This window comes from Sceloporus undulatus, chromosome 3, assembly GCF_019175285.1.
Source record: "Sceloporus undulatus isolate JIND9_A2432 ecotype Alabama chromosome 3, SceUnd_v1.1, whole genome shotgun sequence".
NCBI classification, from domain to species: domain Eukaryota; kingdom Metazoa; phylum Chordata; class Lepidosauria; order Squamata; family Phrynosomatidae; genus Sceloporus; species Sceloporus undulatus.
In genome coordinates, this window is record NC_056524.1 from 242,108,326 (window position 1) to 242,134,877 (window position 26,552).

Here is a 26,552-nt window from a genome sequence, read left to right on the forward strand (position 1 = left end):
ATATATATATATATATATGGTGGCTGGTTTTTCAACATAATCGAATATATATATATATATATAATATTTATGTATACTGTGTGTGTATATATGTATATGTATATATGTATAATATTATATATTTAAAAAGAGTGGCTGGTTTTCAAAATAATGTATTATATATAATATTTTTAAAAAGAAGGTGGCTGGTTTTTATATATATATATATATATATATATATACACATCTATGATATTTTTTAAAACAAGCCACCCTCTTCTACTCTCTCAGCCAGGCTGTTTTGTGTGTGTGTGTGTGTATCTGTCTAAAGTGTATCTGAGTCTGGCCTCTCCTTGCCTGCCTGCCTGCCTGCTGGTCCTGGTGCATTCTTGCCTGCTTCCCTCCCCAGAGAGCGAGAGGAGGAGGAGGAGGAGGGCGCCCAGCAGCAGCAGCAGCCAGGCGCTGCTTCCTGCCGAGGCTTCTGCTGCGGAGGGAGGGCAGGAAACCAGGCGTTATTCCCGAGAAGAGCGCGCGGGGCGCAGCAACAGCAGCCGCCGCCGCCGCCACAGCAGCGTAGTCCCCCTTTTACTATTATTATTAACATTATTATTACTACTCTCACCCTTATTTATTTATTTTTGTTGCATTGCAGCTGCATGAAAAGGGGGGGCGGGCTACGAGCGCAATGCTGTGACGAGAGAGGGGCCAGTCCCATCTTTCTTTCATTCTTTCTTTCATTCTTTCTTCCTTTTCCCTTTCCCTTTCCTTTGCCTTCCTCCTCTCCTCCCTCCCCTTCCCCCCTCTCTGGGTGGCGTGTTGCTTCTCCCCCTCCCCCCCTAAAGTGGGTACTTTCCCTCCTTCTCTTCCAGACGCCTTTTCTTTTCTTTTTTCTTTTTGGTTTGTTTTTCTTTCTTTCTTTTTGATCTGATCATCCTCTCCTGAATTCCCCACAATGCCTTGGTCGATCCGTCCACGATCTGATGGTTGCCTCTGGAAAGAAATGTGAGAGGTAAGAGGAGCTTTTTCCCCTTCTGCTGCTGCTTCTTCTGGTTCAGGCTTAACGTGGCTTTCTCCTTCCTTTTCATTTTTCTCTATCCAGTTCCCCCCTCCCTTCTTCCCTTCCTCTCCTTCCTCAGATCTCCATGCTTTGCCACAATCCTTTTAGATATCATTTTTAGAAGGGAAAAGATACATTGTTTCAGCTTAGAGATGAAACACACACACGCACACACACATCACACTCACACACACCACACAAATACACACAGAGCTTGGGCAGGGAGGAAGTGCGCTTACAGTGAAGTGTTTAGGGCTGCATCCACACTAGTGCAATAATCCAATTCGACACCACTTTGAACTGCCATAGCTCCAGGTTGTGGAATCTAGGAATGGTGGTTTGTTGTGGCACCAGAGGTTAAAAGGGAGTTCAAAGCAGTGTCAGCGGTCAAACCTGTGGTGCCACAACAAACTACCATTCCCAGATGCCACAGCCTGGAGCCATGGCAGTTCAAAGCAGTGTCAAACTGGATTGTGCCACCAGTGTGGGTGCCTCCTAGGATTCCTTGTCATCCGCCCTCTTTAAAAGAGAGAGAGCAGAAGGTGGCAGCTCTGGAGCCACAACAAACTGCCATGCCCAGATGCCACAGCCTGGAGCCATGGCTGTTCAAAGTGGTGTCTAATCAGATTGTTGCACCAGTGCGGATGCCACCTAGGATTCCTTGTCACCCGCCCTCTTAAAAAAAAGAAAGCAGAAGGTGGCAGCTGCAGTTCTGCTTAAAAAGCCTCCGCTTCCTCTCTGCCTGGATGTGTTGTCTACGTGTGTTTGTGGTGTGCCTGTGTGTTTGTTGCTCTACAGTTTGGCAGTCTGCACACAAACATACACACAGAGGGAAGACACCGGCTAAAACAGGTGCATGGCTTGGTCCCCTGTCACCCGTTGACCTTTCTTCCAGGCTTAAATTACCCCTCAACCTGCCTTGCTGCATGCAGGGCCCTCTCTTATTATAGACCAGCACCCAACTCCACATAGGAGAGAGTTAAGGGAGAGGTTTTACTTTCTTTACACCCCCCTTTCCATCTCATCTTCCAATTTCATATCGCTTCATAGATCAGTACTGCAGTTCTCTCCACCAGATCTATTGTGGCGTGTGACCTGCCAGCTTCACCTTGGCCCCTGTCAAGGATTGCCAGTAAGGATCCCCTTTAGGGAGCGCATGTGGGTCTGGGGAATGGGGAAGGATCTCATCCATTGATTTCAGTGTGCTGTCTCACTTTGAGGTTTTCCCCCCTTTTATTTTCTTTTTCTGAGAATGTGAGCCCAGTACGCTTGCTGAGAAGTTTTAATTCCTTGCCTACTGCACAGAAATGACGTGTGGTGTGTTTCGTGGCGCTTCCTTATATGGGGAAGCGCTGTATTTCGGTTCCAGGGTGTCTTTGGCCCGACTTAACAGAGTGGGAGGGTACCCCTACAGGGGAAAAATAAAGTGTTATTTCTATCAGATAAACAGAATAAAAATGTCTGGCATTTTGATATCAATAAAGGAAAAAACAAAACAAAACAAACAAACAAGAGAGCACACAGAAAAGACCCAAGTACCTGTACAAGAGGGCGTCTAGAAGCTGCAGTGTGATATGACACGTTACCTATTTTAGATCTGATCAAGCCTGTATTTAAATGCCTGTGCTTTATAAAACCTGTGTCTTTAATTCTTTTTTTTTTATTTCTGAGATTTGAGAAAGAACAAGTTGTGTATTCTTTAAAGGGCAACACTGTGTTAATCAGACTGTATCTTAAGAAAATATTACGATTTAGGTTTCTCTAGGGGAATGTCGACTATGGTGCAGTGTAGGCTGTTGTCTCAACAGTAGTTTTTTTTGGCACAGTTAGTTTAGACAATCTGGTTTGCTCCCTACTCGCTTCAGAGCTTCTGATTTTTTAAGCAAATTGATGCAGATGTGGGTTCTGTTTTGTGACCAGAACTGGCAGAGAAAACAAAGTTTAGAGAGGAGGCTGTATTACACCATTTTTAGTACATATACTGTTGAACTGGAGACAGTTTGGCAGGTGTCTAGACCTATGAGGAGACTGTAGAAATTTCTCTCTCTCTTTCTCTCTCTCTCTGTCTCTAGAATTCTGCATTCATATTGTACTGGTACACAGCCTTACTTATAAGTACTGTATATAAGTGTCTTCAGTTATTATAGCTTTTTAGAATATCTTGACTTTTCAATAAAAAATATATATATATATGAAAATCTCCACGATAGGTCTCATTCCTCCAAATGCATGACAACTTATTTATATATTTAAAACATATGTTGCCAGCCCGGCTGTAATTTGATATAAAAAAAGAAAATATGTAGTCAATTTTTTGAATATATAACAAGAAAAGGAAACAATTGAAATAGTAGATTGTTTCCACAGGAAATAATGGGATTTGGAGTTAAGATGTGAGAATGTTGAGGGAATGGTGTTGTTTATTGCATTTTCATTGGCTTTAAAAGGAGACTGAGCAGTCATGTTGCAAAATCTGCAGTTGACCCACCATGACTAAAGAAGATTGGAGAAAGGCCATTCGGGGAGACGGATGAGAAAAGCCAGACTTGTAGACATCATTGTCTAGTCTAAAAATGACTCTGGGGCATATAGCTACTACTGCTGTCTTTGGATATTAAATATAACGTTAAATCTTTTTTGGATGATTTTGAAGGTATGCTAGACTGCAGTCCTGTACCAACCTCCTGACAGTAAGTCCTATTGAACTTAATGGGACTTATTTTTGAGTAGATGAGTAAATATGTGCTGTGAGATTTTACAGATAGTAGAACCATTTGGCTGTGTTGCTGCTGTGGCAATTGGGGGTTCTCTTATCCTTTGAAAAAACACAAATGCCTGGTAATTTAGCAGATAAGTCAAGCATCTAGATAATAAAGACAGGAGCAGAGAAGAACAAAATAGATAAGATGTCTTAATACGGTCTGATAGAGTGAGAGAGTACACAACTGGGAAACACACACAAAAAGCTCAAAGACACCTGTACACAAATTAACTGTATGCAGAAGATAAGATGCGTGTTTTTACTTAATTATATCAGTATACTTGAAAGTGTTTTCATTGAAAGAGCACATTAAATTAGAGTCCCATTTTAAACAAAGTCAACACTGCAGTGTTGGCCTAATTCAGACATCAGATTCTCTTATTCCATCTGATAGTTTCATTATCTGGATCATTGTTTTTAAACTATCTAGTGTGGAGGACTGGTAAAGTCCCCCTCCCCCCAGGCCAGGGACCATCATCATGTTGGTACCAGTTCACTCCAGCTATTCCTTTCCTGGAAACTTGCTGCAAAGTGGCAGTCAATAAAGTACAGGCCAACACCAATCCACAGACCACACTTTGAGCAGCAGTGGTAGAGTGGTTGGGTTTTTCTTTCTTTTCTTTAATCTCTCCTTGGGCTTTTATGCTTTCCCTTTTTTCTTTTCCAGTTAGTGAGAAATAACCATGCTATGACCTGAGAACATTATGTGGCCCTCTAGATATAGTTGGAGTGCACCTCCCATCAGATCTACCTAGCATAACCAGTGGTGAAGCATTATGGAGGCAAGATCTAAAGGGACAATATGTTCCCCACCCCTGAAATATGGTTTACTGTGATACCTAGGACTATAGTCACTAGCTTTAGTTGACAAAGTAAAAAGCTGTGTAATGGAAACTTTGGATGCCCTGAGTCAAACATTCTGGGAATCCAGAGTTATTGCTAGCCAGGACAAGATTGGAAGTCGGTGGGTGGGTGGGTAGGTGAGGTGAGTGGGATGAAAGAACAGGAAGAGTTGCTAAATTATGGTTTTGTTTCAAGTCACAATTCATGAGAAAATTTGATAGAAGTCTTAAAAATTACATGTATCTGCCCGAGGCTAGTCCCCCCCCCCCTTTCCCTATTTTATCTTGAGGTTTCAGATAAGTTCCCATACATGCTTAACAAAAATCTGATGAAAGATAGGGATTTTCTCAAGGCCACCCATTTAATCCACGTCAGAGAAGGGATTCGAACTTTCATCTGCCATGTAGAGATTTTAAAACCTTGCTGACTGAACTATCACAAAATTTTTGGAGCTAAAGTGTCAGCTAATCTGTAAACTGAGCTCCTGGCACAGATCTGCTTTATCTTTGGGAGGCCACTTTTGTATTATATGACTTTTAAACAACTAGGGAGGGGGACCCTGGAAACAACAAAAGTGAGTTTTGTGATTTGAAGATAATTACTATCTTTACTGTATCAATACAAAGAAAATTTAAGACTAAAATATACATATTTTATAAATACAACAGCCATCCTAATTGGATTTCATTTTATTATTTAGAATAATTATTTTCTGCTAAACAGTTCTTTTTTGTGTTATTAAAGCCAGAGCACAACACAACAAAATGTTTCCATGCTAGCTCATTTTGTTAAGGTTGACGTGATCTTGTAAAATCTCCTTCTAAACTGGATGTTTGATGAAGAATTTAGTAAATTATTTTGTAAATCTGAAGTTCAAGTCATTTTGCCTCACATATGTGTACCTCACATATTTGACAGTTATGTGATAGAAATTTTACCACTGGCTTAATTTGCACTGATTGTGATTTGCCTTTGGTCATCACTGGGCTCTTGTGCTGAACAGGTTTTCTGTGGCCCAGTTATGTTTACACAACAGAAAGGTGTGATGGGATCCTTCAGTTTAGATCAGCAGTTCAGACTCTTTGGCTTAGAAATATCTCTGTAAGATACTGTTTCGGCTTTTGCTGGATTCAGAGTTAATGGCTAGAATCCAGAGAACTTTAAGAATTCTTGATAGAATCTGCCCAATGGTAATTTTTAAAAAAAGAAAATTCTTTCTCTGCAAATCTGACCATCTATAGCAGTAATTTGATAAACTATTTTGAAAGCTTTTTGTTTCAAAAGCAGGTTGCTGTATAGTGTTAAGAGATGCACTGCTCTTTGAAAAGTAAAAACTCAGCCTGAGCCTCTTCATGGAAGGAGCGCTAGATACAATATGCAGTTCTTTAGATGTCAGCTGATACATTTTTTTTGAATACTTCAGTTCCATGATCTGTTTGTTTGTTACATACATTTTATATTTTAGTTTGTAAACAGCCCTGAAAAATATGGCTACCAAAGGGTGGCACAGCTCCCCACCCCAAGAAATGAATGAATACACTTGTGGGGGATTGGAAGTAAAAGTGAGAGCTGCATTTTCAAGGTGCAAAGCTGTCCTGTGCATTGCATACTGTTTAGATTTGATATAAAGTTTTATTCCTCAAAATATACTATTTGCTGTTTGCTGCAGTTTTGTCTGAGATTTCTCACATGACATCTAATAGCCCCCATAGCTGCAATTTTCTGTTTGTAGGGCACCTTATAATAAAACATTTTCAGGGGAGCTTAAGAAAAGGGAAAAAATGCCCCCTCTTTTTTCCCTCAAAGTGGCAACCATGATATTTTCAATAAGCCTTGTGGGTGACTGTGAGGTTTATTATGTGCTAGGCCTCTAAGGGCTCCTCCCACAGGGATGTGGGAAAGATTGGATAACTCACTTTCCAAGGGTTAGAAGTTATTATTATTATTATTATTATTATTATTATTAACCTTTATTTATGAAGCTCTGTAAATTTACACAGCGCTGTACATGCAATCTTTTTAGTTAGACGGTTCCCTGCCCTCAGGCTTACAATCTAAAAAGACATGACACAGAAGGAGAAGGGAGTGGTTCAAATGTCACCTTTCATAGCTAAGCAAAGTGACATTGCATTTGCAATATTGATGGACTTCCAAGCTCCTGGGTGAGAGAGGATTGATCAGAGCACACTGTCAATCAAGCTTTTAGTAAAATGAGTAGAGATACATCTGACATGGCACAAACTGTAGGAAAGGAAATCCATCAGCCACATTGTTGTGCATAGAACATGTAGTCTTAATTCAGTGGTGCACTAGCTGTAAGGATTAAGCACAAGTATTTTTTGACAGCAGGAATGAACTTCTGCCATCTCATCTCAAAGATCTGCCAATGCATTCGGCAGAAATGCTCTTCTGCCTAATACCTGTCTTCAGAAGAGTTTTTAAAAAGTCAGAAAAGGTATATGTGCTGAGAGGAGAGGTACACCAAAACGAGACCTACTCAGAAATATGTTTACAGTGTCACCAGAAGGTTAGGCGAGAGGGAGAGTAATTTCCAACGTAAATTCCCAATGTGTTTAGGCTGGAAGTGATTTGGATACTGCACAGTATCAGTGGCCCTAGTATCACCTCAGGTGTTCTTTGTTATATTGGTTAGTTAGGATCATGCTCAAGGACACTATGCATGCCTTCACAAAGAATACAAATTGGCTTTGGGCATATTGTTGTTGATTATATTTGCTAATTACTTGCTGTTGCAGTCAGCAGTATACATATGTAAAGTTGGCCATAGTGTATGATGGGACGAACAAATGTAGACACCTATGTTTTGCTGATCCTGTATGTACACCAACACCATTTTCAGGACTTAGAAGATGTGTTTTTAGCTTCTTTAGAGTGGGATAGGCCTCAAATAGTGTTTAAGAGCTAAACCTGCCCCCTGGAGGATTTGTTTACCTGAAAAAGTGGATGTTTACATCAGTATTTTTTAAATGTTAGTTTTAGGTGAATCTTGACCACCACACACAGGCTAAATAATTCCCACCTCTGGTCTATGCAGTGGAAGTTGTGCTATTGGCAGGAGAAACCCAAGGTCATCTACTACCACCTTATCACTGGATAATTCACTCCCAGTTACATTATACTGCAAATGTGAGAAACCTTTGGCTCTCCAGATACTTTGAACTTTAACTCACAACAGCTGTATGTAGCATAGCTAGTGGTAAGTGGTAATAAAAGTTGTAGTCCAAAATGTCTAGAGATTCCTTCACTACATACCACAACTGGGAGCAAAGAAAATTCCTTTAAATACGTGCTTAGTATTATGGGAGTGAAATAACGATTGATATTGTTTTTAGGATATCCATGGCAGAGAAAAGTGCAAATTGTTTAGGTAAGGATGGATTTTACCTTTCAGTGTCTGGTGGGCTTATGAACTAGTATCAAGCAACAACAGCATTATGCTGTGGCTACTATTTTGGGTTGCTGGGATGATACTTAATTTATGGGTTGAAACTTGAGATTCTCAGAAGAAATAGATCATTGCACAGAACAGGCTGTGATTGAAAGAAGAAGTCTTAACATTGTACTGCTTTCTTTTGGGAATACAACAGTAGCAACCATTTCATACTTTGTAAGTGTAAATACATCTACACCTTTCTGTTTTATATGCTTAGATGTGGACGTCTGTTAAGAAATCTAATAGAGAGATGCAAGGGAAATACAGGAGAAAAAATTCATCTGATTTTGTGTGCAGGATCTAACATCACTTGAGGACCAGAATATCATATTATTGCTATTTAGATGTACTTAAAAAATAAAATAACAACATACAACATTCTGTATTATGGTCGTTCTTAAGTCAGTTAGGGAGTGGAAAAAAGAGAAAATGGAATAGTCATGCATTTTAGCTTTAAAACAGTTGCTCAGCAGCATTTATTATCACCAGGCATAGTTCATGTATTTCTTTTCTTGTGTGTTCTTAAAAATAAAAATTACAGTACATTAAAAATTACTCTTTCCAGAGATCATAAACAGTTCACTATACTGCAGTCAGGCTTTGCTCTATATATTATTTACGATGCTTGAGGTTTTTTTCCTTAAAACTGTGCCATATTTTTAGAAAGCAGTCACGGTTGGTCACAACCAAATCTAGTACAATCTATTTGGAAAGATTTCCTCTTTCCCCCATTTTTTATATCTGAAATATGGGAGTTTAATTCTGCTTTCTTCTTTTACCTGTCAGATTCCAAACATTTTCTTAAATGATAAATAGTTTGGCCCATTAAAGTTTGTTTTCTTGTGAGCACCATAGTGATCTGGAGTATACTGTAGTTTCTCTTTTAGGATTGAAAGGGTCCTTGGGATTCTGTTCCACTGACAGCTTGGAACAATATTTCTCTTTCATGTCAATGTAAGCTGTATATGGAACAGAGGAGCCCATAGAAATATAGTTAATTAACCCATGCTGATCTGACATAAAATTATACAATGAGAAGCAGAGAATTTAGGGGCCTGTTCAGTAAATATATTCTCAGAGGAACACTGAATATTGAGTGTGAGCCCCTCCTCCTCCCCACAGGGAAAACAAACAAGTATTTGGAGTTACACTGCATTTATTTGAATATTAGCCATCGTTTTTCCTGAGGATGAAAATAATATTTGCAAAATAGTGAGCAACAATATTTTTTCTTTTCAGTGTCGAGAAACCCTGAGGAAAAAAATACTAGACTGATTAAAATCTTTGCAAATCTGGACTTACTCTGTGCAAAATACACACGCACACTGTTGTATTCTCCAGAAAACAGTGCTTTCTGCAAAGAAAACAGCATTTTCTATGCAGAAAATATTTCTGTACAGAAAATAATATTTATTCACAAAATACTGTATTTGGGGACTTTGTGAAAAATTATCACATGAGTAATTTGCATAGAAAACAATATTTTCTGTACGAAAAAAAGTAGCTCTACATGGACATGTTATTTCCTTCACTGATAATATTTTCTGAACATACACACAAAAATGTTTTTCTGTGCAAAACAACTATGTGGACATCTTGCTCAGAATAAGTCCCAAATTGCTAATAGTCTTTGAAAATTGCTTGTTTTTCTGAAGACTTTCTTGTAATGGGAAGAAAATTATAAAATTTTCCTGATGCTTCAAGATGAAGAATAACATCCCTAGAATTGTGTGATCATGGATATGCAATACTCAGATAAATATAGTGCAGTGTTCATCCACTGGCTGCATTACTTGTTGTTCAAGTTGCTTCTGAATTATGGTGACCCTAAGGCCCATCATGGGGTTTTCTTGGCAAGATTTGTTCATAGGAGATTTGCCATTGCCTTCCTCTGACTCTGAGAGCATGTGACTCTCCAAGGGTCACATAGTGGGTTTCATGGCCAAGTGGAGAATCGAACTCTGGTTGCTAGAGTTGCAGTCCAACATTCAAACTGCTATGCCACATTTAAGATATGCATTTGCCTCTCCCTTTCCCTCCTTTTGGCATGGTTTCCTAATCTAAGATTAAGTGTAGTTTAGAATCAGCCCTGAAACATAAGATGCTGTAGGCTACATTTCAGAGGAAGGAACTGGAAAAACCACTTCCTGAGTGTTTTCTTGCTTAAGAAAACCCTATGAAATTCATGGGGTCGGCATAAATCGACAGGAGACTTGAAGATACATACACACACAGGTTACTACACTTAAATGTAGCAGAAAGTGGAAGCAGAAGCAACTCCATTCTTCCACATGGTTGTGTCAAGAAGAGGTCAGTGTTTCCTTCTTGGTAACATAGAGGCCTAAATACAACCGTTAGTCCCAACTAGAGAACATCCACTGAGTGAAATCTATTTACCCAAGTGTGGACTGATTCTTTGGGTCTACTGTAGTTGGAATGAAAAAATTGGAGTTAGGCTATATGTGTTACTTATTTTCCTTTATAAGCTGGAAGACACAATTAGTTACAATACTGAAAATTAACCAGATAATCATGTTAAGATAATTACTAAATTAAAGAAGTCAACAGAACTAACCCATTAAAAAATAATCAGTAAAACAATACAACCCTTTTAGAAAGCTCTGTCTTCAAAAGTAATTCAGTTGTGAGAAGTCTGATGGAATAAAAAGAAAGGCCTTGCCTGTCAGCAAAATATAGCATTTTATTTTATTTATACCCTGTTTTTCTTCTGGGACAATAAGCCATTTCTTTCTTTTTTTCCTGAAGAATATTGCACAGTTACCTTAATGTTTTTGGCATTTTTCATATTTTGTCTGTCAACATATAAATTGGCAGTTGTTTGCATATATTCTAGGCAAATGTTACATGGAATGCTCCAAAACTGATGAGTGTCATGTCAGTATTTACCCATGAATGCCAACAAACCAGAGACAAATGTTATCACAACTGAGAGATGTGCTGGTGGGTGCTCATAGACAACGACACGTAATTTTCAATATTCATTGTTGTGTGTCTAAACTATGAGAAAAACATATTTTCACTATATTCAGGCATTTATGTACAGTGTGCCCACGCTATTCGTGGATGCATTTTACGGGGAGAAGAAAAATGGTATGTGCACCCATGGCGCCCACGCGCCTGCCGCCACATGCAAATGCACCATTATCTCCTATGGGGCTCAAGCATAAGCAGATTTTCCCTTACTCAGGGGGATCCAGAATGGATCCCCTGCATAAGGAGAGGGCCCACTGTAATTCAATCTAGGAATATCACAATTCATACATGAATTAATATTCATCAACTTTTGGGCACATAATGTAACAGAGGCATTATTCAGAACACACATTGTTATGCTAGAAATACATTGACGCCTGACAGGTTCAAGACCTTACTTTAGTTTTATAATGAGGGCAAGCAAAGACCAGTTTTCAGGTTGTAAAAGGATTTTACTCAATGTAGTTTGAAGGTACTTTGTCATAGTTCAACCTGTGTGTTATTGGAATCTGGAGCTTGGTGAGGAAAATCCAAGAATTCCAAAGTGTGGGAATGCAATCATTACAGTGAAGTGACCCATAGCTGGTCAGTGCAGATAACAGTCTGCATTTGTCGTTTCCTGCTAGCAAGCATACATAACAGCATGTTTTCCTGCTTCACTATCAAGGAAATTTGCAGTTCTATCTGCTCACACAGAAAGGTTCTCCAGATGAACCTGCCCTTGCAAAGTGTTGAGACAAATACTATACTTCTGTAATATGTGAGGAATCCTCAAGCTTCCTTATATTACACAATATGTAGGTTAAACTTCAGACTTTGAAGGCTTTCACATGTATTGCTGTGACATCATTATTAATGTATTCCGGCAAATTTCATAGTGTTTACATTCCTTTCCTTGCTTATGTGTAATTTTGAATATTTCACTGGTAGCATGTTAACAGTATGCAGCACAAAGGAGTTGGTTTAATGTTTAGAATATACGTAATCATCAACTTTTTAAAAGTAGTGTGCCATAATAAAGTGTGGATGTGTGGAATAGATTGTGCTTCATGTAAAAAAGAAAAGAAAAAAAGTATGGCCTTTTATCTTACTGCAACACATTTTCCATACTGTGCGTGAAAATATTTTGTTTCTGGTTTTACACTTCATGTGCCAGAAGATATGTAGATTTAAAGCCTTGTTTGTTTAACTTATTAGGATAAAATAAGGTTATAGGTCACATGACAAACATAGATCTCACAAAATAATATCAACATTTAGACTGTACCATCATCATTTTTATAAAAAGATACATAAAATATTATAATTAAGTTTCCTGAATGCTCTTGTTTATTCTTTTTAGTTGCAAATAAGGTTTATTAAAATTCTACATATACAAAAATTTGAATAGAACACATACAAACCTGCAATCTAAAACACAATTCAGTAAAATACAAATGAAAACACACATAACAAACAACAGGGCTACACTACTACATAAACTAACAAAGAATGACTTCTCACTGACTTTTCTGTGGATAGATAATATTTCCTAAAATCCTACTTTACTCTATAAAGTAATTGCTACACTTTGTCTGCTTGTTTCTAACTCATACTAAACTTCAAAACCAATGGGCACCTTATCAATCTTTTTTTATTTCTCAAAAAGTCAATCAAGGGTTTCCAACCCTTCAAAAAAGTTACCAACAACTTTTCTCAGTAGAGAAAAATAAACAGTTTGTCCATCTCAGCTAATTCATTCATTTTTAACAACTTCAGTAGGCAATATGTTACTTTTCCTTTTCTGAGTACACGGAAGTCTTGCTGCTGTGGTATTGTATTGAATGTTATTCTTCCTTTTCTGAGCACATGGAAGTCTTGCTGCTGTGGTAATATATTGAAGAATTATTTCATGACTCTTTTCTAGTGGATCATTCATCAACCCCAAAAGAAAATTTCAGGTTTCAAAAATTTATTAATTTTTAAAATTCTCTGTACCAATGCCGGCATTTGCACCCTGTAATTTATGGCTTTTTCATAAGTCCACTATATATGATAAAATGTTTCTTCTTGTTTTTTTCATATTCCCATCATATATTCAAAATAATCTTATCATTCTCAGCATCATCTCTTATTTCAACCACCCTAAACAACTAGCAGCGAAATATATTTTCATATGAGGTAAACCCATTCTTCCTTTTTGTTTCATATCTTGCATTAATTTAAATTTCACTTGTTTCCCCCCCTTGCCATAGAAATTTAGGCAAGTTTCTTTGTCATTTGTTAAATCGTACATCACTTGATACAACAAGAATTTTCTGAAACAGAGAGTGTTGTTGTTAATCCTTCACTGAGTAGATCTTAAAGAGATTGGATGTGAGTATAGTACTTTTTCTAACTAGTCTGTATACCTTTAAATCAACAAATATGATGGGCAAGATTATTTGTCATTTGCAGCTTCTTAATATATTCAGGGGCAAAGCAGACTGGCAAAATTGCCAGCTTTAGGGTGGCATGGAAACATGGTGTATGCATGCCACATGCCTCAATGCTGCCCCCAAGTTGGCATCACATCGTCCCACTGACCACACGGCAAGTAAAATAATAATAATAATAAAATTTTTATTTGTATACCGCCCTTCCAACGATCAGGGCGGTGAACAACATGTTAACAACAACAATACAAATACATTTCAATACATAATAAAATCACTACACAATCATTAAAAACCAAACTAAAACCCTATCAGCCAGCTGCCATTGCCGTCGAGGGGGGGGGGGGGGAAGACTAGCTGGCGCTTGACTCGGGGAATGCTGATTGAAATAAGAAGGTTTTTAACTCCCTTCTAAACTGGGCCAGGGAGGTGGCCGAGCGGAGCTCTATGGGCAGCGTATTCCAGAGGGCCGGGGCGACGATGGAGTACGACCTCCTCGTTGTGGAGGCTAGTCTAGCCCCTGGGACTAGGCATCATGGTGTTTCTGCAGTGCAGCGTTTGCAGGCACCATGCTGCAGAAACACAGAAAAGCCATGTTGCAGAAACACAGAAAAACCACAACAGAAAAGCCGGCTTTTTGCCAGATCAAAAAGGAGTTATTTTCTGTTGCTTCTTTTTGAGCTGGTATTTGAGTGGTATTGACATTATTAATAAGTTACTGTGATTCACTGAACAGTTTTGTGTAAATATTTTGTATCTTTTGTGTAAGTGTTGAAGAGTGCATGATGTCTTTGGAGAAATTCTATTAGTCCTCACAGTTTACTGACATTTAGATACTATCACTGACTTTTGTGGGAGTTATCCTTATTTTATAGCATTCAATACATATTGTATAGAGTAAGAATTTGTGGATTTCTCAGCTGCTACTATAAATCCAAACCTAGTTTGAACATTTGCAGACCATCCTTCCTTCCAACCTTACTGATGTATCTTGGAGCAGAATAAATCAACCTCTTCATGTGCTACTCATAAGAAGGAGGTTTACACACTGAAGAGATAGTGGGGCTGCTTGGCAGGCCCTGTCTCCAATTTTGTAAAGCTTCCCTTTCCCCAACGTTCACATACAGAATGTGTTTGCTATGAAAAATGCACATAGGATTCCACATGCACTTGAACCTGGGTTCCAAAATGCATGGAATACATGGAAGCCTATGATGTCAGCAGGCTTTGGTGCTGATAGGGTTCTGTGCAACATCCCATCCCAGTTTTCTATATATGCACATATATGTATCTGGGAGCATACAGAAATGGTGCAACTTGGAATCTTGGCCATGTAAGGAGAACTGCCTGGGATGGCCATAGTCATCATAGTCTGGCTGAGATGGCCATAGAACAGCAAGAATGTAGCAGGCCATATGACAAAAGGCAGCCTATTGGATCAGCATACAGAATCAGGCACTAAATGTTGTTCCAGTTAGTCACTATTGTAAGATTCTTCTCAAGTGTCTGAAGGACCATTAATCAGTTGATATAGGCCCTCTGCAGACAGGCCTTTGCGGCACCCCCGTCATGTGCTAGGGGTTGGCTGAGAGCACACTGCCCATATTGGCCTCACCCCTAGCACGTAACAGGGGCATCAAAATGGGGGCACCCTGTACACACGGGTGCTGCCGTTTTGACGCGATGGATGCTTAGCGTCCACACATCCTGGCGTCATAAGGACCTCACGAGTGTGCCATTGGCACACTGCGATGTCCTTATGGTGCCACAAGAAGGAGCCACTTTTTGCGGGTCCTTTTTGCTGCGCGAGGGAGCTGCGTGATTTGTCCGCTGTGGCTCCCTCACACAGCAAAACCAGGCTCGGGCAGACCGTCCTTTTTTAACAGTCTGTATGCCACCATTGTTGTTGTGTGCCTTCAAGTCATTTCTAACTTACATTGATCCACAGGGGTTTCTTGGCAAAATTTATTTGGAGGGGGGGTCCTTCTGTCTTTCTCTGAGGCTGAAAGAATGTAATTTGCTCAAGGTCAAGTTGCCCAGTGGGTGTCCATGGCTGAGTGAGGATTTGGAGAACCCTGGTCTCCAGAGTTGTAGTCTAGTGCTCAAACCACTACACTACACCATGCTGGCTGTGTAATCAGATAATAGATTACTTCATTCTGCTATGGCAACCAGCAGCCTTCATTAGATCTTTGGCAGAGGAAACCATCTTTGCCAAAGCTGACTATTCTCATTTTTTTTATTCACTTGCCTACATATGTCAGATATAAATTCTCAGAATGTGAATACACATACATACACGTTTCTCCAGTGCACACTCAGTTATATTGCATGTAGACAGTAATTGATGGGACAGATACCCACTGATCTCCCTGACTCAATACTTCATATCTGATGTGTAGACATTGTGGGCAGTGAAATGGTGCCAAGTTAGTAGTGAAGTCTCCTTGTCCTTTATAACATGTAGGGCTCCTTGTTGTGAGTAATGCATGGAGAGGGACGTAATGTCCTGAGTTTTCAGGGAAAGAGGAATGGACTGAACAAAATCCATGGAGATGGTCCTCTTGAAGATTACATCTCCCCAAAGCTTCCAGTCAAAATAACCAGTGGCCATGCTGGATGCACTGGCAATGAGGATGTGTTGAAATCGGTGTCAGATTTCACCATCTGTTAGGAAGGAACCAGGGACGTAGCTAGGATTTTAGGAAGGGGGGGGGGGTCCAGACTAAGTGCCACCATTATAATGGGGCTTGGGTGCGGCGGCGCAGCAGCACACACCATTCATTTTTCTAATGGAAGGGGGGGTCTGGACCCCAAGAACCCCCCCCCTTGGCTACGTCCCTGAAGGAACCTAACAGTTTCAATAAGTCCGGGTTGGACTTCACTTTGGAATGTATGTTGGATTGAGAGCATACGATTTCATATATTCCAGAGTCTTCTGTACACTTAGAAGTAGAGCTCCTCACTATCACCACCTCATATTGATAATAATAATGTTTATATTCAGCTTAATCTCAAGGAATCCAAGTGGATTACAATAAAAAAAAAATACATGCTTAAAAATGCAAAACCCCATTCCTCATTCCAATCTTAAAAGCAGTTAACACTAAAAAGAAATTAAATCTAGAAAGAGTACAAAACCATTAATATACAATTGGAATTAAAATAGAAAGAGATATCAATGAAAGTTCCACAAAAAGGAGGGAGGGGAGAGGCAGAAAGATATTCTAATCTGGAATGGCCTGCCGGAAGAGATCCGTCTTAATGGCCTTCTTAAAGCACTCCAAGGTGGTAATTTGATGGATCTCATCCGGCAGTGATAGTCACTGTTCTAAATTGATTAATCAGTTTATTTTCACATTCCTATCATAACAAGTCTAAAGACCTCCTGTTATACCTGCCCTTCCTGTTAGCTCCATTTCTCCCATCACTATGACCTAGGCACAATAGCCTCAGTTGTAGTTATAGGCCTGTTACAGACAGCCAAAATAAAGCTGCTTCGAGTCACAGTGGAGGTATGGTGTTTCAATGATGCTTGCGTCCTAAGAGTCCAGAAGTCGCACCAAAGCCACACTCCAGACTGGAGCGTGGCTTTGGTGTGGCTTCTGGACTCTTAAGATGCATGCATCATTGAAACACCATACCTCCATTGTGACTCGAAGCAGCTTTATTTTGGCTGTCTGTAACAGGCCATAGTGAGGGAGGGAAGGAGACATGCTTAAATAAATAGCAGCAACATAACTTGCTGCCATTCTTGTTGAATAGTGGAAGCATGAAAGCAAACTGCTTAAAAAGGAAAGAAAAGTAAATGTACTCTCAAACTGTTTTCTTTTTAAAATACTCTGGTTTCTCTTCAGATTGTATAAATCTTTCACATCATAATGTGGCTGTTGGTTTGCGTCTGTGTGGAATAATTGCTTCCACCCTTGAGTCCAGAGTAGGAGAAGGTTTTCTGAAGATGGTATTCATTAGCTCTATTGAAGGAAAAAGAGAGGGACCCTTTAAATTAGGGGAGCGGGAAAAGATGCCTAAAAAAAGCTAATACTGAGTATTATTCAAGCATTGGTAATTATACTGAGACAGTTCAGAGAAGGGGGCAGGAGGAGAGGGCATTGAGCAGAGGAAATAGAGGCGTGGTACACAGGTGCTAAAGCACCATACTGGCACTGTACTAGGGTTAAGGGACTGCGCAGCAACTGCACAGTCCCTAACCCTAGTATGGTGTGGCACCATAACAATGGCGGCACCTTGTATACATGGGTGCCACCATTGTTACGTAAGAGCTGTGCAGCATTCACATGTTGCCGTGCAGCACTGACGTAACTTGTTACGCTGCCTCTGTGGCTTTAAAAGAACCCGCTTTTTGTGGGTTCTTTTTCCTCTGTAGGGAAGCCGTGTAGTTTGGTGGCTGTGGCTTTCCTGTGGAGGAAAAACAAGTGCCGGCAGACCGCTGTTTTTCGGCGGTCTGTACTGCACCAGAGACTAATGGAATTAATCATGAATACATTTGGCCATTTGTGGACATCTGTCAGGAAAGTGGTGACAAAAATATCATCCTTTGCAGTCTGACTGATTTAAAGGTTTCTCAAATGGCACTAGTTTGTCGTCGTTCCCCCCCCCCCCCCCCGGTCAGACACTTACAGGGATATCCAGGCAGTATGGCTCCTTCTTGGTTTGAAAAGTATAAAAAGCCTCAGTTATACACAGTTTCTGTGAGCCCTTTGCTATATTGTCTACACAGCCATGTTTTCTTGGGTGCCCTTCGCTTGTTATTGACAATTGGCTGCTGTAACTTCATATTGCAAATAAAGCATAGCTAGCAGAATCTGAAAACAGGCCACAGAGAGCTAAAGTTTTACTAATAGCCATGGCAGGATGCATTCTAACATATTTCTACAATGCTCTGGGTCAAGCTGCTCATTCACATGTACTTGAATGTTGACAGAAACTGATAGTACACTCGTCCCTGCACATTTTGGCTTTGACTTTTGCACGTTTGATTATATATGGATTTTATTAATATGTTCTCTCTAGAAATATCTAGGTCCTCCAGCACAATTCTATGTTCAGCTTTAACCAAAAGTCACACTGAAGGACCTAGAGAGTCCTAGAGAGAGCACTCCACTAGGCCTTTGTAGTTCCTCCAGCACAATTCTATGGTCAGTGTCTGGCAGATATTGACCACAGAGTTGCACTGGAGGACCTAGAAATTCCTAGAGAGATGTCCTCTCAGGTAACAACATAGTGTTTTTTTATTTGTGGGTTTTCCACATTCAAGGTGGTCCTGCGCTCCTAACACCAGTAAATGTGGAGGAATGAGTGTACATTTGAAAACTGCCAAGTCTTCACTGACTTATAAGACAGACTGTTTGACAGAAACATGTACGTGTACAGATCCTCTTGTGTGTGGCTGTAGATACTGGCATATATTTGGTCCACATTTGTCAGAAGCTCCACAGGAACTACTGGGATATAGTGCTTAGAATGCTGGACATAGATATGGATAAATGTTGTGAGTTGTAAGGGAAGTACCATACTGTGTCATAAACTATCTTACAAAGTTACTGTGAAGCTAAAATTCCACCTGAGCTTGAGTTATAGAGGAAGAGAACTACAAGTCTTCTTGGGACCAAATCTGGCCTACCTTGAATCACAGCCTGGTTCTCTGGGATTTCTCAGCAGCTCATAACCCATTACTTATTAATACATTGGCAACCTCTTAGTGGCATACATAAGTGTAACTGAAAGCACTGAACTATTTTGGCTGTGCTAGATGAAGGAATTCACCACTTTCTATTACAATTACCTTACTGAGCCACCTACCAGTTTTTTGATGGGTACTCTTTCCCATGCTAGTCAATGGAACTTTATGATCCTCCAGTGCAGTGCAGCACCTTTCCCTTTCTTTTGTTGGTTTTCCTGCTTTTGTATGGGTTCAACACTATTCCTAAAAGTTAAAATGCTTTTTAAAGTGCTTAGTTACTGAAAGTAAAATTTTAAGCTAAAATATATCTAATCCCTATCACTGGAATGCAGTCCCTCCCAATCTCTCTGAAACTGAATTTGTCCTTTGGGCTGAAAATGTTTTCTACCCTTTTTTAAGAGCATGTTATATATAAAAAAGTTAACAACAGTGAAGTTGAAGGCTTTCATGGCTGGCGTCCATAGTTTTTTGTGGGCCACATAGCCCGAAAAACCCAAAAAATTAAAGTTTAGAAGAGTCCGTGTGTGTGCATGTGTGCATTACATATCTTCAATTTCTGAGCAAAGAAGGGGCATGTGCTGTGAACTGACACCGTTCCTTCTGTGTCTACATTGTTACCAGAAGAAAAATGGGAAACAAATGTTTTGGATTAGAAATATTCTGAAAACAAGATACTTTGAAAAATATATTTCATTTAATCTTTTCATTAGCTTAAAGAAGAAAAAACATTTGATATATTGTGTTCTCAAACAATTAAAATAATGGTGAAATGCAAGCAGAAAATGACATTAAAAATTACAAGGGTTTGAACAGCTTACACAAATGAAGAATGCCAGTGGACAAGAGTTGGCTTCATTACATAAATATTGTCAGCAGGAAAAAGACCATTAGGAGGAAGGAAGAATACTGGAAGGATGGAGATCAGTTACTCTTTAAAAAAAATTCCAGAACTTGATTTTAAACAAGTTAAAGTTTGCACAATTGGGGTAGCCATAATTTATTTATCTGCAGTCATTCAGCAAGGATAGGTTAAATGTTTCTTATTGACTTTCATGAAATGTCAGGTGCACAGTCACCAATAAACTGAAAACAAACCTCAAACCCTAAAACCTTATGTACACACAAAGGATTATATGAACTCATAAATTTGGAGAATAACTTTTGAGATTTTGAATGAAGATGTAGCATGTAAAGAGGCTTATCATGACCAGATCCACTTATGTCAAGCATTCTTGTCTCATATTGACAGTGTATACAAAATGTGTTTTTCATTTATTTGGATTCTTTAGAAGTTGACTTAATGAGCAATTTGAATTTTTATCTAGTGTAATGCCATTATCAGTAGTGATGTTAATTGGGAGTCTTTAATGTGTGATAAAGGGAGGATAGAATTGCATATTCCTTTGTGGGGAAATATTTAGGTATAGTAGATTCTGATTATATTTTGTTTATATTACTAAAGATACTGAGCAAGGAGTGATAGCTTGTAGAGCAGGAACAGCAATCTTGTTGCCTTCTAGGTGTTAAAGTATTGGGCTTCAGCTCTGAGCATTCCTCACTGTTGGCTATGTTGGTTGGCCTGCTGCAGGTTACACTCCAGCAACATCTAGAGGGCTGAATGGTTGTGGTGTAGGAAGAAAGTATCAGTGCCAGATTCATGAACACCTCATCGTCTGATCACCTGTGGTGAGTAAAATCTTACGGAAGGTAACCAGGCAGGAAAGTGTAGCAGCATATATAATTCTTCCTTTTGGAGCAGAAATAATATTAATTGCTATGGGTAGATTAGCTGACAAGTTTTGTAAACCTATTTGCACATAAGAAGTTTTATAAAATTATTTGTTCTCTTGCCCTAAGCAGCTGTGAGTACAGTGGGCCCTCCACATACACTGGGGTTAGGAGCACAGGACCCCTGTGAAAGTGGAAAAATTGCAAATTAGAAAACACTATTTTTTTTAACCTGAGAGAACAACTCTTTAGGAATCTCTAGGTCTTCCAGGGCACTTCTATAGTCAAGATCTGCCAGACGTTGACCATGAAATTGTGCTGGAGGACCTACAAATACCTAAAGAAGTGTTCTCTCTTTGGATCTCTAGGTCCTCCAGTGTGACTTTGGCAGAAGTTGACAATTGAGTCATGCTGGAGCACCTAGAGATATTTAGAGAGAACATATTAATCAAATCCATGAATAATCAAATCTGCAAAAGTCAAAGCCACAAATGTGGAGGGCCAACTGTATAATTTTGATGAGTCAATCAGTTGCTCTAATAACAATTTAAAAACTGGGTGGAGGAGTTGATTTATTTTTCTTTGGGCCTCTCTTTCTACCAAATAGTTCATTGATGGCTGCTTGGGTGCTCCACATGCAAAGGATCATGGCCTTAACATTTAAGAATGTAAAATACTTTACACACACACACATTTTATAGTGGATTGCACATGCAGTGTAATACTTATTTTATTTTTTTAAATTAAATATGAGCACTTGTGAAAATGCAAAAGCATGAATATAGCTAAGGACACTTGACTATAAATAGTACCAACTTTTAGTATAACAATAGAAATGTTGCTATATAAAGTGATGAAGAAAATGAGGCCTACAAACTCAGGTTTATGGAAAAATGCATTTTGTCAGTCTCCATCAATTGCTTCAGGAAAGAAAAAAAGTTACTTTTACCGTATATACTCATCTATAAGTCTAAAAATTATCCCAAAATTGACCTCAAAGTCCCAGGTCGACTTATTTATGAGTCAGTATCATAATATGATAGCAGCTCTTTCAGATTTCCCCATGCTATCAGGAGAGAGTTTCTTTTTCTATTAAGCCAAGCAGAAAGAGTTATGGGTGGCTGATTGCTGTTAAACAAATAAACAGAGTCCCTGAACTAGGGACATCACTGAACTAGGGACAGTTTCATGCTTGTCTCAGATTTCATTTTCTTCCTTGAGAATGCAAACATATGCCATGGTGCTGGTGCTGATTATTTCAGTTCATTTCAGAATGGTAGAGAAAAAGGAGACAATATATCAGATGAAAGTGTTGGATTAATCTTGCATGAGTTGCTCAGTATAGTGAATCTATGGCAATTTCTATTCTTTGCTAATAGTTTTATGAAGTCAAGGGTGGGGAACATATCATTGAACTTCTACTCCCATAATCCCTCACCATCAATTAAAATGTCTAGGGTAATGGGAATTGCAGATTAATGTCTTGGACAACTACTAGATTTAATGTAAGTGCACCATTTGATTTTTCTAAAATAAATAATTAGGGCAATTTGGGCAATTTTAGCTTGGGAAAACATTCCTACCTCCTCCCCAGGCCCAAACAGGTCTTTCAGATCTTTTGTTAATTTACATTTGTGGTTTAAATTCTTTCTTATCTCTACATGTTCCTGTTTCCAGTAAGAATTATTAAATCTTTATTATTTTAGAGGCTAAAAGCATTACAAAGGAAGTATGTAAAGAGGCTGGAAATCCCCTTCCCATTAGTATTCTTACTTCACAGAGGTGATTTCCAAAGGAAGAATTGTAAAATCCAGAAAGCTGGGTCAGGAGGGGGTTGTTTTTGTCTTTTGGTCTGCTACTGGAAAATCAGTGAAAATATAGGTTACACCTTTGAAAAGAAAGATTGCAGTCTTAGAGTAAATCATAATAGGTTTTATTAGATCGCAAATGACCTTAGAGCCCAAATATCCTGAAGGTACCAGATCCCATCTGATCTTTGAAGTTAAGCAGGGTTAGTACTTGGATGGGGGACCACCAACCAATACCAGTTGCTGTAGGGTATATTTCAGGAGAAGGAACTGGCAAAATCAGCTTTGAGTTTTCCTTGTCTAAGAAAACCCTATGAAATTTATGAGTTCACCAAAAGCTGACTGGTGACTTGAAGGCACATACATACAAGTGGCTATTAAGTCTGGTCCATGCCTGAAATGTCCTGTTATAAACTGAGAGGACAATAGTTAGAACTGAAAATTCTAAATTTTTATTGCTATTGCTTACAGATTTGCATCATAAGTTTAGCTTCATACTTTTCAGTTCACTCCTACGTGATTTGCTTTCATAAATGTTTGTTCATTCCGTAATGAATCTGAAAAATTAGGTTTATATCCACAAAGGCTCATGCTAAAATAATAATAATAAAAAGTCTTAAAGATGATGGCACTTTTTTTCTCCCCCTCCCTCCTTCTTTTTTATACTCATATGCCTATTACACCCGACTCTGCAAAATGTTCTTCTATATGAGAACAATGAACTACATCTCTTTAAGAGACTTTGGAATCACCATGCATGTGGATTTTTAAGATCAGACTGGCATGATTTAGCACTGATTGGGCTCTGGGATATTATAAAACAGGAAGGTCTATTCGATCATCCTTCTTTCTCTGTGATTTGTTATTTTGCAAGTGAAAATGAGACCTCTCTTGATTCTGTTAAATCTATATACCAACGTCTGCTTGAAATACTGTGCCTTGCATGGGAGCAGAAGACTTGGAGAAATTCTCTTAACAGTTTCTTGGCTATAGGGACTCACTATTGTTGACGCATCTTTTCCTGCAAGTGACAGCAAGACCAATGGCGCTGGCAACCTGACCACCATTTTGTCCTTAAGTTTGTAGGAAAATGTGGGATAAAAATAAATACTAATAACAATTTTTATTGTCAACAATGCCTAGGACTTAGCTTCACTCTGATCAATTCTAGGAAGAAGCGAAAGAAAAATTCCAGGATTTTTTTAATCTGAAAAAATTTGGTTCCATCCTGGAACTTCTTACTAGCTCTAAAATTGTTTGATGCTGTGTATTGTTTTCTCAAAGTCCTTACAGAAGTCATGTTTTTGAACTACAGTTTCATGCGCTTTTTATTACTGAATATTTGAATGGAACCATTTTATCTTGGTAAGGTGAGTAGTCGCTTCTATGTTGGTCATGTGGTGATTCAGACTTTAAAGGACCCTATCTCCAAAATAGGTTCAGCACATTGGATAGCGTCTTTTAATGTTTGAACTAAAATCTGAAATGGAGTCACTGTCCTGACATAAAAGATGATACCTTCCACTGCAGTCTTTTTGTCTTCATGCTGGAAATAAACTTTTCCTAAAAGCAAAAGCAAAATGATCTGTATGCATTCCACCTTACCCCCAATTTCTGAATAATTTTTTCCCAGCTGTGTGTGACGGCTACATACAATGTAGACACAGAAGGAACGGTGCAGAGTAAAATTGCTGGCACATGGCTTTGACTTGTGGCAGTAAGGTATTAGATTTACCACATCAGACCTAACAAACATCCGAGTTTAGCAGAGTTACTTTTTGGTCTATACCTCCCAGAAGACCATGACCAGCTTTGGATCTGTAGTTCAAAAAGTAGGAAAAGTTACTTTGAAAAGATCTGGAAAGGCTGGGAGTTTCTATGAAGTTGTAGGTGTTTTCAGATGTTCCTAAGAAGTTGTTGGCAGTTTTTCTAATAGTTCCCTTTCTCATCCTTCTATTGTATCTTATATCACCTTTTTTCAAAAGCACTTTTATGTGCAGTATCAAGGGATTCTTGGTTAAAGAATGCAACTCCCAAGTCCCATTGGATCTGCAGTGCTAGTTTTACTTCATTGGATGCTGACTTTAATAGATGAAATTCTTCTCTACTTTAAAATTCCAAAAAATCAGGCTCTTTCTGTACAGTTATTTACTCAGAAACAAGACCACTGAGTTCAGGTAGGCATGAATAAGATTGGAGCCAGAAGGTATAAAGAATTCTGAAATTTGGCATGGAGAAAATCTCTGTCAGTTTTTGGGCTGTTAAATTTGCATATATTTAAAAAAAAAACTTTCCAGGGATGTTATTTCTTGTTAACGTTTCTTTAGTAATAATGTTGTGGCTGCTGATGACATGTTTACAGTTTTCAGAATTTATTCTAATTGCATCTAATAACAGATTGGGAACAGTACAGTATTACTTTAATAGTTAATTTGAACCACCTTTGGAAATTAGCGTCTAAAAGGTCTGAATATTGCAGAAAGATGGGGGATTTGATCTGACATTGTTAGCTCTTAGGAGCACCCATGCATGAAAAGTGATTGGAATGGTTCCATTGCTTGTAAATGCTGAATTATAACTGGCTGCATAAGACATCTAGTTAACACAAAATAATTTGTGTTGGGTATCCAAAATCTCCAAGTTATCAAGACATATGTGCCTTCATCTGTTGCAACCAATTTGAACTTTGACAGTCAGTTGAACTGTAAAGCTCTCATCTGTCTTCTGCCCTGTTGAAGTCTGTATATATTCAATGTGTAGAGCAGGGGTTTGGGTATATTCTTGCCTTAACCCAGGGGTAGGCAAGCTTTTTGAGCTGGGGGCCGGATTGCTGTCCCTCAGACAACTGGGGGGGGGGGGCGAAGCCAAAAATTAAATAATTAAACAATTTTTGTAAAAATTAATTAATTAAATAAACCGGGACAAATGTAGGACAAAATTTTCAAATGGAGGACACTTGTTATAAAAAATGGAGGACATGCAAAAAAATTTGCTGATTTTCAAAAAATGTTAATATAAATGCATGTTTCGGAGGCTTCTATAGACAATTGCCCCCCTTGCCCACCGCTTGCCCCCCCTTGCCCGCCTCCTCCTGATAGGCCAAAGGCCCCACGCCCTCATGCGAGAGGCCAAAGGCTCCGGCGGCAATCGGCGGCAAGACCAGGCGGGGGCCAGTCCCAAGGCCTTGCCGGGCCGCATCTGGCCCGCGGGCCGCAGGTTGCCTACCCCTGCCTTAACCATACCTGCTTAAAAAGTGAGCACAGTATAGAGTTCTGTGGTGGTAGAATGGACTACACTGCTGAGCATTGTAGGTGTGGGAAGAGGATGTGATGCTTCACAAATTTTACAGGGAACTGTCTAATTAAAATAATAATTGTAAGCTGCTCTGAGAGCCTTTAGGGTTGAAGGGTGGGGTATAAATACCATAAACAAACAAACAAATAAATAAATTTAGCCATTTTTCCTACTATGAGAAATGTCTTCAAAAATGGTGCAGTTTTCAAAGACAGTTTGCAATTTGGGACTTATCCTCCATAAAATTTGCATGTGAGGCTTTTGCACAGAAAACAGGTTTATTTGTTTTTTGTGTGTGGAGAATGTGGTACCTCGGGATACGAAATACCCAGGTTACGAAATTTTCGGGATACGAAAAAATCCCATAGGAAAACATTGTTCCGGGTTACGAATGTTTTTTCGGGTTACGAAAAAACTTTTGGTGCTTTTTTCGGCTTTTTCGCACGGAATCGCGGCTTTTCCCCAACTTTTGGTGCTTTTTTCGGCTTTTTCGCACGGAATCGCGGCTTTTCCCCA

The 26,552-nt window shown here is 39.1% G+C and overlaps 1 protein-coding gene across 17 annotated transcripts in view; it reads left to right on the forward strand.

Annotated features, from left to right (window-relative positions):
- The first annotated feature begins 432 nt into the window (after nucleotides 1–432).
- Nucleotides 433–26,552, forward strand: part of MBNL1 (muscleblind like splicing regulator 1) — a 248,237-nt gene continuing 222,117 nt past the window's right edge. For 3 of the 17 annotated variants that reach the window (XM_042458827.1, XM_042458833.1, XM_042458834.1), the window contains exons 1-2: nucleotides 446–988; nucleotides 20,795–20,892. The gene's annotated coding sequence lies outside the window, so the exon portion shown is untranslated. Of the gene's footprint in view, nucleotides 989–1,993; nucleotides 2,169–20,794; nucleotides 20,893–26,552 lie in introns of those variants that run through there. The other 14 variants (XM_042458832.1, XM_042458835.1, XM_042458826.1 and 11 more) reach the window with 12 other exon arrangements.